Source organism: Manihot esculenta, chromosome 5, assembly GCF_001659605.2.
Source record: "Manihot esculenta cultivar AM560-2 chromosome 5, M.esculenta_v8, whole genome shotgun sequence".
Classification (NCBI taxonomy): Eukaryota; Viridiplantae; Streptophyta; class Magnoliopsida; order Malpighiales; family Euphorbiaceae; genus Manihot; species Manihot esculenta.
In genome coordinates, this window is record NC_035165.2 from 15,245,883 (window position 1) to 15,260,644 (window position 14,762).

A 14,762-nucleotide genomic window follows, 5' to 3' on the forward strand; every position below is an offset into this window, starting at 1 on the left:
TTCTACTCACCTCAGGCTGACTCTAAAGCTGCTAGCTCACTGCTGGGGTCCTCGGTTCCTCGGGTCCGAACCTACACACGTGGACTCAAATGAGGGACCAAACATCCACAAACATGACTCTAAAATACTCCCCAAAAACCCCCTAAAACACCTTAAAACAATCATAGAAATCATGCAAAGGAGGGCTGAACAGGGCACTTTCGGCGGCAGGTTCGGCGGCCGAAAGTCCCTCCAGAGCCGCAAGTCATGCACCTTCGGCGGCACTTTTGGCGGCCGAAGGTTCCCTCCAGAGACGAAACTCATGCATGTTTGGCGGCACCTTCGGCGGCCAAAACTCCCTTCCAGAGCCGAAAGTCCACTTTCGGGGGCAGGGTTCGGCAGCCAAAAGTTGGCCTCCACAAGCAGGTTCGGCGGCCGAAAGAGCCTTCGGCTGCCGAACCTGAGTTCTTCCCAAGGGCAGAACTCAGCCTCTTTCATGCATAAAAACCTCCCAATCCATTCACACATGCATTTACCTATTCTACAACATGCAAACTCAAGCTAACAAGCACATAGGGGTCTCAAACTAACTTAAACCCCAACCAAAACACATCAAACAATCCACATTGCTCAAAAACTCAACTTAACCCATAAAACCAACAATAACCTAAACATGCATTTCTACCCCACAAAAATCATAAAACTTGTTTAAAACATACTAGAATGGCTGGATCAAAGCTTACCTCTTGAAGATCTAGAGGAGAAACGATCCTAACTTGGAGATGGGGGAGATCTCAACTCTTTGGTCTCCAATCTCCAAAACTTGCTATTTTGCTCAAATATCTTCAAATGAAGATAAAACTCGTTAAAACTCTAAAGATCGGAAGAAAAACATCAAAAATGAACCATGGGAGAGCAGGGACTCACCGTGGCCGAAAATGGGGAGAAAACTCGCCCGTTTCGGCCATAGAGCCCTTTTATAGGGGCTGCCAGACCACCTTTCGGCAGCCTAAAGTGCCTCCAAAACTCATGCAAGTTCGACGGCCGAACATGAGGTTCAGCGGCCGAACCTTTGAAACTTTCGAAAGCCTAACTTGCCCCCCTAAACTATCCAATGTTCGGCTGCCGAACCTGAAAATGCCTCCTTGGTCTTTTCATTCAAAACTCAATTTCCTTTCTTGCTTAAAACCATAAAATACATTAAAATATTTTATGAAAATATGGTTTTACCCTTCTAGAGGTTTTCGACATCCGAGATTCCACCAAACGGTAGGAATTCTGATACCGGAGTCTAGCTGGGTATTACACAGCCTTCTGGTTCCAAGACCCCAGGTGGGGGAAGGTTAGATCTTTCTTCTTTGAGTTCATGCAGTAAGAGGTGGAGCAGTACCCCCAAGAAGTCAAAGAAGAATAAGTTCTAGAGCAAGATCAAGTCAGGTCTGGGATTAGGAAGTGGCTCGAGCTCAGGTGCAGATAATGCAGTATGTAGGAAGTGTGGGAAGCCGAACAAGGGTGTATGTCTGGTTGGGACGACAGCCTGCTTCAGATATGGGCAGAAGGGACACATGGCTCGAGAATGTCCTAGAGCAGCTTTTATGGCGCAGTCTCAGCAGACAGCTTCTGGTAGTGTGGCTCAGCCAGCAGCTCCAGCCGCGACTCAGGCTAGTGGTAGAGGCAGAGGGAGAGGGGCAGCCTCTTCTTCAGCGGGTTTCAGAGGTGAAGGTCCATCAGCCCCAGCACGGATCTTCACCATGACACAACAGGAGGCAAATGCATCGAACACCGTGGTGGCAGGTAATCTCATCATTGGTTGCTCGGATGTTTATGCCTTAATGGACCTTGGTGCATCTCATTCTTTCATTGCTCCGAGGGCCGTCGAGAGGTTGGGATTGATGGTCTCTAGGTTAGAGTGTCCCCTATGGGTCAGTGGACCCAAGTGCGATCCATTAGTGGCAGAGTCAGTCTGCCAGCATAGTCCAATTTTTATTGAGGAAAGATGCCTTTCAGCCGATCTTGTGGTTCTAGATTTGACAAATTTTGATGTCATTCTAGGGATGGATTGGCTATCTACCCATGGTGCTACCTTGAACTGCAGAGACAAGGTAGTCAAGTTCAGATGTCAGGATGGGTCAGATGTTGTCTTCAGTGGAGACAGGGGGGAGTACACCTAGAGGTTTGATATCAGCCCTTCAGGCTCGTAGGTTGCTCAGGAGGGGTTGTCAGGGTTTTCTAGCTCATGTGAGAGAGCTGGATAGTCATGTCAGAGAGCCCGCCTCAGTGCCCGTAGTCAGTGAGTTTTTAGATGTGTTCCCAGACGAGCTGCCAGGTTTACCACCTGCTAGGGAGATAGAGTTCGAATTTGAGTTGATGCCTGGAACTAGACCGATCTCTATCCCTCCCTACAGGATGGCGCCAGCAGAATTGAAAGAGCTTAAAGAGCAGTTGCAAGGGTTGGTAGATAAGGGCTTCATCCGACCGAGTACCTCACCTTGGGGTGCTCCAGTGCTATTTGTGAAAAAGAAGGATGGATCCCTCAGACTTTGTATCGACTACAGGCAGTTGAACAAGGTCACTACCAAGAATAAGTACCCGTTGCCGAGGATCGACGATCTATTCGACCAGCTAGCAGGAGCAGGTTGTTTCTCCAAGATAGATCTGAGATCAGGGTACCATTAGCTGAGGATAAGAGAAGAGGATGTACCGAAGACAACATTCAAGACCAGATATGGGCACTATGAGTTTCTTGTGATGCCGTTCGGGTTGACCAATGCCCCTGTAGCATTCATGGATCTCATGAACAGAGTGTTTAGCCAGTACCTGGATCACTTTGTCATTGTCTTCATAGATGATATCTTAGTGTATTCCAGGAATGCAGAGGAGCATGCCCATCATCTGAGGTTGGTTTTGCAGACCTTGAGGGAACATGGCTTGTATGCCAAGTTCTCTAAGTGTGAGTTCTGGCTGAGGAGCATTTCATTCTTGGGGCATGTTGTGTCAGAAAATGGAATTGAAGTGTACCCCAAGAAGGTGGAAGCCGTAGCTAACTAGCCTAGACCCACTACAGTAACAAAGATCAAGAGCTTCTTGGGTTTGGCAGGTTACTACAGGAGGTTCGTTCAGGACTTCTCTAAGATTGCAGCTCCCATGACCAGATTGACTAAGAAGAACCAGAGGTTTGTGTGGACCGACCAGTGTGAAGAAAGCTTTGAGGAGATCAAGAAGAGGTTGACTTCAGCACCGGTGTTAGCTCTGCCAACTAGTAATGAAGACTTCACAGTTTTCTGTGATGTGTCCCGTGTGGGACTGGGTTGTGTACTGATGCAGAATGAAAGGCTGATTGCTTATGCTTCTAGGCAGCTGAAGAAGCACGAGTTGAATTACCCTACACATGACCTAAAGATGGCAGCGGTAATCTTTGCACTCAAGATGTGGAGGCATTACCTTTATGGGGTAAAATGTGAGATCTTCACAGATCATAAAAGCCTGCAGTACATCCTGAGTCAGAGAGAGCTGAATTTGAGGCAGAGAAGATGGGTAGAACTGTTCAGTGACTATGATTACAAGATCCAGTACCATCCGGGTAAGGCGAATGTTGTGGCAGACGCCTTAAGCCAGAAATCACTTGGCAGTTTGTCCCATATTTCAGCAAAAAGAAGACCAGTGGTGAAGGAGTTTCATAAGCTCATTAATGAAGGTCTACAGTTGGAGTTGTCTGGTACAGGTGCTTTGATAGCCCAGATGAGAGTGGCACCCATGTTTCTAGAGCAGGTGGCTCAGAAACAGCACGAGGACCCAGAGTTAGTAAAGATTGCCAGGACTGTTCAGTCAGGCAGGAACGAAGAGTTCAGATTTGACAGTAAGGGGATCCTCCGCTATGGGAATAGATTATGTGTACCAGACGACATGCGTCGGAAGGGAGACATTATGAGAGAGGCTCATAATACCAGATACAGTGTTCACCCTGGAGCCACCAAAATGTATCAAGATCTGAAGAAAGTGTATTGGTGGCCAGCTATAAAGAGAGAAATGGCACAGTTCGTGTCAGCCTGCAAAATATGTCAGAGGGTGAAGCTGGAGCATCAGAAGCTGGCTGGAATGCTTAACCCACTACCTATTCCAGAGTGAAAATGGGAGAGTATAGCTATGGACTTCGTGGTGGGGTTACCGGCAGTGTCCAACAGAATGGACTCCATATGGGTGATTGTGGACAGATTGACCAAATCTGCTCACTTCATCCCTGTCAGGAGTGGCTATTCTGTGGACAAGTTGGCGCAGGTGTATGTTGATGAGGTTGTCAGGTTACATGGGGTTCCTGTTTCAATAGTGTCTGATAGAGGGCCCCAGTTCACCTCCAGGTTTTGGCAAAGTCTACAGAACGCTATGGGTACCGGGTTGGATTTTAGCACTGCTTTCCATCCACAGACGGACGGACAGTAAGAGAGGACCATCCAGACAATAGAGGATATGCTCAGAATGTGTGTGCTGGATTTTGGCGGTTCTTAGAGGCAGCATCTACCTCTAGTGGAGTTTTCCTTCAATAACAGCCATCATGCTAGCATAGGGATGGCTCCATATGAAGCTTTGTATGGAAGGAAGTGCAGATCGCTTGTCTGTTGGGAGGAAGTTGAAGAAAAGGCCTTAGCAGGGCGTGAGCTAGTAGAGATCACCAGCAGAGTGGTGCCCATAATCAGAGAAAGGATCAAGACTGCTGCAAGCAGGCAAAAGAGTTATACAGATGTCCGCAGAAGGCAAGTAGAGTTTCAGGAGGGGGATTTGGTATTGCTCAAAGTGTCTCCAATGAAAGGGGTGATTCGGTTCGGGAAGAAAGGTAAGCTAGCTCCATGGTACATCAGACCCTTTGAAATCTTGCAAAAGATCGAGAATGTATCGTATAAGTTGGACTTACCTACTTCTATGGAGAGAATCCATCCGGTTTTCCATGTTTCCATGTTAAGAAAGTTCGTGTCAGATCCGAGCAAGGTTCTTAGTGAGCCTGATGTGGAGATCCAAGAAGATCTCACCTATGTTGAGCAGCCAGTGCGGATCATAGACACCCAGATTAGAAAGCTAAGAAACAAGGAAATCCCGATAGTGAAAGTCCTTTGGAATCACCATAACATCGAGGAGTGTACCTGGGAGACACGGGAGTCCATGCTCCAGCAATATCCTCATCTCTTCTAAGGTGAGTGTTATGTGTTTTATGTGAATGTCTATGTTTTATGCTTTGCCATGTTTGTTTGGTGAACATTCAGGGACGAATGTTCTTAAGGGGGGGAGAATGTAATACCCGGCTAGACTCCGGTATCAGAATTCCTACCGTCCGGTGGAATCTCGGATGTCGAAAACCTCTAGAAGGGTAAAACCATGTTTTCATAAAATGTTTTAATGTATTTTATGGTTTTAAGCAAGAAAGGAAATGAGTTTTGTATGAAAATAACCTTGGAGGAAGACCCAGGTTCGGCCGCCGAACCTCAAGTTCGGCTGCCGAACATGCATGCATTTCGGGAGTGCTTTAGGCCCCCGAAGGCATGAGAGAGGGAAGTCCAGGTTCGGCCGCCGAACCTTATGTTCGGCCGCTGAACATGGCATGCATGCGGAGGCATGTTAGGCCCCCGAAAGTGGCCTGGCCAGCCACCTATAAAGGGGTCCCCATGTCCGAACGGGTGAACTTTTCTCCCCGTTTTCGGCCAAGGTGAGTTCTCCGCCGTCCCTCATCGATTTTGAGCTTCTTCCTTCGAATCTCCATGATTTTCTTATGAGTTTTCACTTGGTTTGAAGTTATTTGAGCAAAAGAGCAAGTTTTGAAGATTGGAGACCAAAGAGTTGATTTCTCCCCATCTCCGAGCTAGGATCGTCTTTCCTCTCGATCTTCAAGAGGTAAGCTTACATCCAACCTTCCTTGTATGTTTTAAACAAGTTTTATGAAGATCTTTGGGGTAGAATTGCATGTTTAGGTTATTGTTGAGTTTATGGGTTTATGTTATGCTTATGAGCAATGTGGGTTGTTTGATGTGTTTTGGTTGGGGTTTAAGTTAGTTTGAGACCCCTATGTGCTTGTTGGCTTGAGTTTGCATGTTGTAGACTAGGTAAATGCATGATGGAATGGATTGGGAGGCATTTGTGCATGAAAGAGGCTGAGTTCTGCCCTTTGAAAGAACTCAGGTTCGGCAGCCGAAGGAACTTTCGGCCGCCGAACCTGCCTATGGAGGCCAACTTTTGGCTGCCGAACCCTGCCCCCGAAAGTGGACTTTCGGCTCTGGAAGGGAGTTTCGCCCACCGAAGGTGCCGCCGAACATACGTGAGTTTCGTCTCTGGAGGGAACCTTCGGCCGCCGAAAGTGCCGCCGAAGGTGCATGACTTTTGGCTCTGGAGGGACTTTCGGCTGCTGAACCTGCCGCCGAAAGTACCCTGTTCAGCCTTCTTTTGCATGATTTATGTGATTGTTTTATGGTGTTTTAGGGGATTTTTGGGGAGTATTTTAGAGTCATGTTCATGGATGTTTGGTCCATCATTTGAGTACACCTGTGTAGGTTCGGACCCGAGGAACCGAGGACCTCAGCAGTGAGATAGCTGCTTCAGAGTCATTAGAGCTTCAGCCAGAGGTGAGTGGAATAACTCTTTACGTTTCAAAGCAAATACATAAATAAATTTTGAGCATGATACATGCATCATGTATGCCATGAGATATACTAGATTGTTTGCATTAGAATTCACGAATATGTTGCATTGCATAACTTGATGATAATGTGGATGGATATTGAATGATCCTTTAGTCCTCATATGTTATGGTATGATGATGATATGGTATGGATAGCCAGTGAGGCCCATTCTACGCCCTTGGCACTATGTTAAGAGAAAGACTAGTGAGGCCCATTCTACGCCCCTGGCACTATGGAATGTTATGCTATGTTATGTTATGTTAAGAGAAAGACCAATGAGGCCCATTCTACGCCCCTGGCACGATTGGACTGTGTAGAGGACTATTGTAATACCCGGCTAGACTCCGGTATCGGAATTCCTACCGTCCGGTAGAATCTCGGATGTCGGAAACCTCTAGAAGGGTAAAACCATGTTTTTATAAAATATTTTAATGTATTTGATGATTTTAAGTAAGAAAGAAAATGAGTTTTGAAAGGAAAAGACCATGGAGGCATTTCCAGGTTCAGCCGCCGAACATTGGATTGTTTAGGGGGGCAAGTTAGACTTCCGAAAGTTTCAAAGGTTCGGCCGCCGAACCTTATGTTCGGCCGCCGAACTTGCATGAGATTTGGAGGCACCTTAGGCTGCCGAAAGGTGGTCTGGCAGTCCTATATAAGGACCCCATGGCCGAAACGGGCGAGTTTTCTCCCCATTTTCGACCACGGTGAGTTCCTGCTCTCCCATGGTTCGTTTTTGACGATTTTCCTCCGATCTTTCATGTTTTAACAAGCTTTATGTTGATTTGAAGATATTTGAACAAAAAGAGCAAGTTTTGGAAACTTGGAGACTAAAGAGCGGATTTCTCCCCATCTTCGAGTTGGATCGCCTCTCCTCTCGTTCTTCAAGAGGTAAGAGTAGATCCATAGTTCATTTCATATTTTAAGTAAGTTTTATGAAGATTTATGGGGTAGAAATGCATGTGTAGGTTTATGTTGAGTTTATGGTTAAATGTGTGTTATGAGCTATGCATGTTTTATGTGTTGTAGTTGGGGTTTAAGGTAGTTTGAAACCCCTAGGAGCTTGTATGCTTGAGTATGCATATTGTAGAATAGGAAAATGCTTGATTGAATGAGTTGGGAGGCTTTTATGCATGGAGAGGCTGAGTTTCTGCCCTTTGGGAAGAACTTAGGTTCGGCAGCCGAAGGTTCTTTCGGCCGCCAAACCTGCCTGTGGTAGCATGTATCGGCTGCCGAACCCTGCCCCCGAAAGTGGACTTTCGGCTCTGGAAGGGAGTTTCGACCGCCGAAGGTGCCGCCGAACATGCATGAGTTTCGTCTCTGGAGGGAACCTTCGGCCGCCGAAAGTGCCGCCGAAGCTGCATGACTTTCGGCTCTGGAGGGCCTTTCGGCCGCCGAACCTGCTGCCGAAAGTGCCCTATTCAGCCCTCCTTTGCATGATTTCTATGATTGTTTTAAGGTGTTTTAGGGGGTTTTTTGGGGAGTATTTTAGAGTCATGTTCATGGATGTTTGGTCCCTCATTTGAGTCCACCTGTGTAGGTTCAGACCCGAGGAACCGAGGACCTCAGCAGTGAGATAGCTGCTTCAGAGTCATTAGAGCTTCAGCCAGATGTGAGTGGAATAAACTTTTATGTTTTAAGGTAAATGAACTTGGAGCATGATACATGCATCACGTATGCCATGAGATATACTAGGTTGGTTGCATTAGAATTCACGAATATGTTGCATTGCATAAATTGATGTTGATGTGGATGAATGTTGGATGACCCTTTAGTCCTCGTATGCTATGGTATAATGATGATACAGTATGGAAGACCAGTGAGGCCCATTCTACGCCCCTGGCACTATGGCAAGAGAAAGACCAGTGAGGCCCATTCTACGCCCCTGGCACCTTGGAATGTTATGTTATGTTATGCTATGGTAAGAGAAAGACCAGTGAGGCCCATTCTACGCCCCTGGCACGATTGGACTATGTTGAGGACTATTGGTGACAAGTCCATCCTTGATGTGATTTGTTTGTGCTGTGTTGCATTTCATGAAAGCATGAAATATAAATTGAATATGTTATTATTCTGCTCACTTGTAATACCCGGCTCGAGTCTGACATCGGAATTCTACTTTCCGATGGAGTTTCTGATGTCGGAAGTCTCTAGAAGGGTTAGAGTGATGTTTTTTCTAACATGTTTTGGTATGTTTCATAGTGTTAAAGCATAAGGAAATGAGTTTTTAAGTGAAATGAACCAAGGCAGAAAAGCCAGATTCGGCCGCGCGAAGTTGAGGTTTGGCCGCCGAACATGCATGGCTTTCGGTTTCACGTGTGGCCGCCGAAGGTGGTCTGGCCAGCCACCTAGAAATGGCCCTCAGTCGGTTGAAGCGGTAGAGCACCGTTTCTTTCACTTGCTGAGGTGAAACTCTGCCCTTTGTGAGTATTTCTTTCTGTTTTCATTAAATCATGCAAAGATTTAATTAGTTTTTATGATTTTTTGAAGGTTTTAAGCTAAAAACTCAAAGTTGTGAAGTTTGGAGAGTTTAAAGGAGAGTTGCTCCAAAACTCTACGTGAGTATCATTCATCTACTTGTTTTCACAAGGTAAGTGAAGATCCTAAGCTTGTTTTTCTGTTTTCTGAAGGTTTTATGGGGTTTATAGAGAGAGATGCATGAATAGGGTTATGTGTGAGGTTTTGATGATTTTGTGCATAGAACTTGTGTCTGTGTTGTTTCTGTTGTGTGTTTGGGGTTTTTAGGTAGTTTTTGACCCCTTTGAGCATATACATGAGTGTATGCACGTTGAGGAAGTGCGGTGTGAAGTTGGAGAGGAGTTTGGTGCATTTGGCGAGAGGCAGGGCAAGTTTCTGCCCTGTTGATGAACTCAGGTTCGGCAGCCGAAGGTACATTCGGCCGCCGAACCCCTGAGGAGGTGTGAGGAGGTGGCTTCGGCTGCCCAAGCTTGCCCCCGAGCTTTTGGACTTTCGGCTCTGGAGGGAAGTTCGGCCGCCGAAGGTTAGAGACTTTCGTCTCTGGAGTGCCTTTTGGCCTCCGAAACTTGCCCCCGAAAGGGTTCGGCTGCAGAAAGTGAAAGTTCGACCGCCGAAGGTGCTTGAGTTTCGTCTCTGGAGAGGACATTCGGCCGCCGAACCTGCCGCCGAAAGTGTTCTGTCCAGCTTTCCTTTGCATGCTTTGCATGAATGTTAGAGTGAGTTTAAAGGGATTCTTGGGGAGTTTACTAGAGTGAGTCATAAGCTAGTTCGGTCCCTCATTTGAATCCATCTGTATAGGTACAGACCAGAGGAACCAGAGAGAGCAGCAGTGAGTTCTGCTCCAGAGCCTGCAGAGTCAGTCCAGTTAGCCAGAGGTTAGTGGAACTAAACTGATGACTTTTAATTGAAACATAAACTGCTTTCAGCATAGTTCATGCATCATGAGTATACAGCAGGTTGTTTGCATTAGCATCCACGAATATGTTGCATTGCATAGTTATTTGTTGATGTGGGTGAATGCTGAATGATCCAATAGTCTCAGACAGGAAGTCCAGGAGCCTTTGACTACGCCCTGGCAGGTACAGAGAAGTCCAAGAGCCTTTGACTACGCCCTGGCAGGTATATAGTAAAGACGAGGAGCCTTTGACTACGCCCTGGCATTGGTAAGTACAGAGGTGTTATATACACATATACATATATGACAGGAAGACCAGGTGCTCGATTCTATGCCCTGGCACAGAGTTACTGGGACTATGTGGTGACAGGTTTACTCTTGATGTGAATTGTCTGTGATATGGTGCATTCCATGATATCATATTTTACTGAAATGTTTTACTGTTCTACTCACTGGGCTATAGAGCTCATCCCACTCCCTTAACCCCAGTTTTGCAGGTTCAGTGTACAGTGTACAGGGACAGTCCAGCAGAGTACAGAGAAAGAGTAAAGAGATTTGTAATATAATAGCTTAGAGTGGACATGTAATATTAAAGAGATGTAAGAGTTGTGTATAAAGTTCGAAATGTGCTTGACCTAGTGATGTATGTTTTGTACATGATCTGTATATGTATATATGTTTTGCTGTATGTGAAAAACCAGGCTTAACAGGTATGAGTTAACCCATCTAGAGCAAGCTCTAGTCAGGGGTACAGAGTATAGAGTACAGAGTACAGAGTACAGAGTACAGAGATAGTGCATGCACAGGTTAAGCCTTGGTTCAGAAAAAGAATTTTTATTTTCACAGAAAATGTATGATCATGTATGAGTTTACAGGTACACAGAGAGTATAGCAGGCTTGCTACGGGTTCTGGCGGCCTTAAGCCGACTAGAATCCTAGCGTCAAATCCTAGCGTCGGTGACGGTCCATTTTGGGGTCGTTACAGATTGGTATCAGAGCCCTAGGTTCACATGATCGGACCTATAGAGATAGTGTTGGGCTCATAAAGGTTAGAAGTGGTCAAGCACAATAGGAAATCATGTCCACTAGGATAGGGTGTTGAGTCCTATCTGGTATGATATGCCATGAGTTTTGCATGTGCATTAGTGATATGTGATGTTTATGTGCTAAAGTGTTATGTTGTGTGTTGTTTTCTAGAGAGTAAAGATGATAGGAACTCGTCGATCAGCTCGATTGACTGGAGTCCCACCAGAGAGTGAGAGACCAACTGCTCGTCCTCCTGCATTGCCGGGGGCAAGGTCTCAGAGATTTAGCAGGGAAGGTACGTCAATAGACCCTAGAAGGTCTGTAGACGAGAGCAGAAGAGGTACAGCGAGAGGAGAAAGATCAGAAGAAAGGAGGGAGGCTATGGAGATTGATCAGTCTAGAGATGACAGCATGGGTGTGGGCAGATTTGAGGAAGGTATGGGAGAGTCGCAAGGAGGCGCTCAGGCCTCAGGTTTTGGCTATCCAGCCTTTCCGCAGGACCCAGAGTATCCGATGGGAGGTATGTCGGAGTACTCTAGTTTTATCCCATATCCCCCTTACATGCCATATATGCCTTATCCTTCTTATTACCCACCGTATCCTATGTATCCATCTTTCCCTACTCATCCAAGTGTAGCACACCCAGAGCCAAATGAACTAGTACCACCACCAGAACCAGTAGCCCCTGTTGTTGACAGACATCAACCTAGCTCATCTGGAGGTAAGGTACAAATGACGGAGTACTTGAAATTGGATGCTCCTAAATATAACACGGGAGATGATCCATTTGAATACCTCAGATCAGTTCGGATGATAACCAGTGAGTTGGGAGCTGATGATAGTAGGGCCATTGAGATGGCAGGGTTTACACTTAAATGGAAGAAAGCCAGAGAATGGTTCAAGAATTATGTGGAACCCAGGGTGGACAGTATGTCTTGGGGAGAGTTCGCCAATGAGTTTGCAGGGTGGGCTTTTCCTGATAGCTCCAGGGAGATGAAAGTAATAGAGTTTGAACAGTTGAGACAGACAGATGAGATGAGTGTTGATGAATTCACAGATAAGTTCCTGGATTTGCTTCAGCATGTGGGTCAAGCCTATGATACTGATCAGAAGAAGGCAAGGAGATATACTATGAGACTGCATCCCAGGTATGCTTCCTTGATTCTTCCAGCTGAAAAGGAGAGTTTCCATACTATAGTAGACGCAGCTAGGAAAATGGAAGCTAGTGCCAATATTCAGAAACAGTCAAAGGCACAGGCTTCGGGTTCTAAAGCCCCCAGTTCAGGCAGCAAGAGATGGGATAGAGCAAAAGGAACAAAGAGTAAGTTCTAGAGTAAAGTCAAGTCAGGTCTGGGAATAGGTAGTGGCTCAAGCTCTGGCACAGTTCCAGTATGCAGACGATACGGAAAACCACATGGAGGAGTTTGTCGATTGGGATCTACAGCTTGTTTTCGATGTGGACAGGAAGGGCATATTGCTTGGGATTGTCCACAGATGACTTTTGCACCATCCCAGCAGATGAGTTCAGGCAGTGTGGTACAGCCAGTTGTACAGCCAGTAGCTCCAGTCATGCCTCAGAGTAGTGGCAGAGGTAGAGGGAGAGGGGCAGCCTCTACTTCAGCAGCAGGTTCCCGAGGTGGAAATCCGGTAGCCCCAGCACGGATTTTCACTATGACACAGGAGGAGGCTAACACGTCGAACACAGTGGTGTCAGGTAATCTCATCATTGGGTGTTTAGATGTGTATGCTTTGATGGACCCCGGTGCTTCTCATTCCTTTATTGCTTCGAGAGCCATAGAGAGATTGGGTTTGATCAGTTCTGAGTTAGAGTATCCTCTCTGGGTCAGTGGACCTAAATGTGACCCATCAGTGGTAGTGTCAGTCTGTCGTTTCAGTCCAGTGTTCATAGAGGGTAGATGCCTTCCAGCTAACCTTGTGGTTCTAGACTTGACAGATTTTGATGTCATTCTAGGGATGGATTGGCTATCTGCATATAGTGCTACTTTGGACTGTAGAAAGAAGATAGTTAGTCTCAGAGACCAGGATGGGTCAGAGTGTGTCTTCAGAGGAGACAGGAGAGGTACACCCAGAGGTATGATTTCAGCCCTTCAGGCTCGTCGTTTGCTTAGGAGGGGTTGTCAGGGGTTTCTAGCTCATGTGAGAGAGCTAGACAGTCAGGTTAGGGAACCAGCTACAGTACCAGTAGTTCGAGAGTTTCTCGATGTTTTCCCAGACGAACTTCCAGGACTACCACCTGGTAGGGAGATAGAGTTTGAAATAGAATTGTTACCTGATACCAGACCTATCTCTATTCCTCCCTACAGGATGGCGCCAGTAGAGTTAAAAGAGTTGAAAGAGCAGTTGCAAGATTTGGTAGATAAGGGTTTCATCCGCCCTAGTACCTCACCTTGGGGTGCTCCAGTGCTCTTTGTCAGAAAGAAGGATGGATCCCTCAGACTTTGTATCGACTATAGACAGTTGAACAAGGTCACTACTAAGAATAGGTATCCTCTACCTAGGATTGATGATCTATTTGACCAGTTAGCTGGAGCAGGTTGTTTTTCTAAAATAGATCTGAGATCTGGATATCATTAGTTGAGAGTCAGAAAGGCAGATGTGCCAAAGACAGCGTTCAGAACTAGATATGGGCATTATGAGTTCTTAGTGATGCCGTTCGGGTTAACTAACGCCCCTGCAGCATTCATGGATCTCATGAACAGAGTTTTCAGTGAGTTTCTGGATCACTTTGTCATTGTTTTCATCGATGATATTTTAGTGTATTCCAGAGATGCAGAGGAGCATGCCCAGCATCTGAGGACAGTTCTGCAGACACTGAGAGAGCATGGGTTGTATGCCAAGTTCTCGAAGTGTGAGTTTTGGTTGAGGAGCATTGCCTTCTTGGGACATGTGGTATCAGCAGAGGGTCTTGAGGTAGATCCCAAGAAGATAGAGGCTGTAGCTAACTGGCCCAGACCCACGATAGTGACTAAGATTAAAAGTTTTCTGGGACTGGCAGGTTACTACAGGAGGTTCGTTCAGAACTTCTCAAAGATAGCGGCTCCTATGACCAAACTGACTCAGAAGAACCAGAAGTTTGTCTGGTCAGACCAGTGTAAAGAGAGCTTTGAGGAGCTCAAGAGGAGATTGACAACAGCACCAGTGTTAGCTCTGCCTGTCAGTAATGAGGATTTTACAGTGTTCTGTGATGCATCTCGAGTGGGCTTGGGTTGTGTGTTGATGCAGAGTGATAGGGTGATAGCTTATGCTTCTAGACAGTTGAAGAAGCACGAGTTGAATTACCCCACCCATGACCTAGAGATGGCAGCAGTTATCTTTGCACTTAAGATGTGGCGGCATTACCTCTACGGGGTTAAATGCGAGATCTTCACCGATCATAAGAGTTTACAGTACATCTTGAGTCAGAGAGAGCTGAATTTGAGGCAGAGAAGATGGGTTGAATTGCTCAGTGATTATGATTGTACGATCCAGTATCATCCGGGTAAGGCGAATGTTGTGGCAGACGCCCTAAGCCGGAAGTCACTAGGCAGTTTATCCCATATAGCAGCAGAGCGGAGACCAATCGTGATGGAGCTTTACAAGCTCTTAGACGAGGGGTTACAGTTAGAGTTGTCTGGTACAGGTGCGTTGATAGCACAGATGAGAGTGACACCTGTGTTTCTGGAGCAGATAGCTCAGAGACAACACGAGGACCCAGAATTGATGAAAAT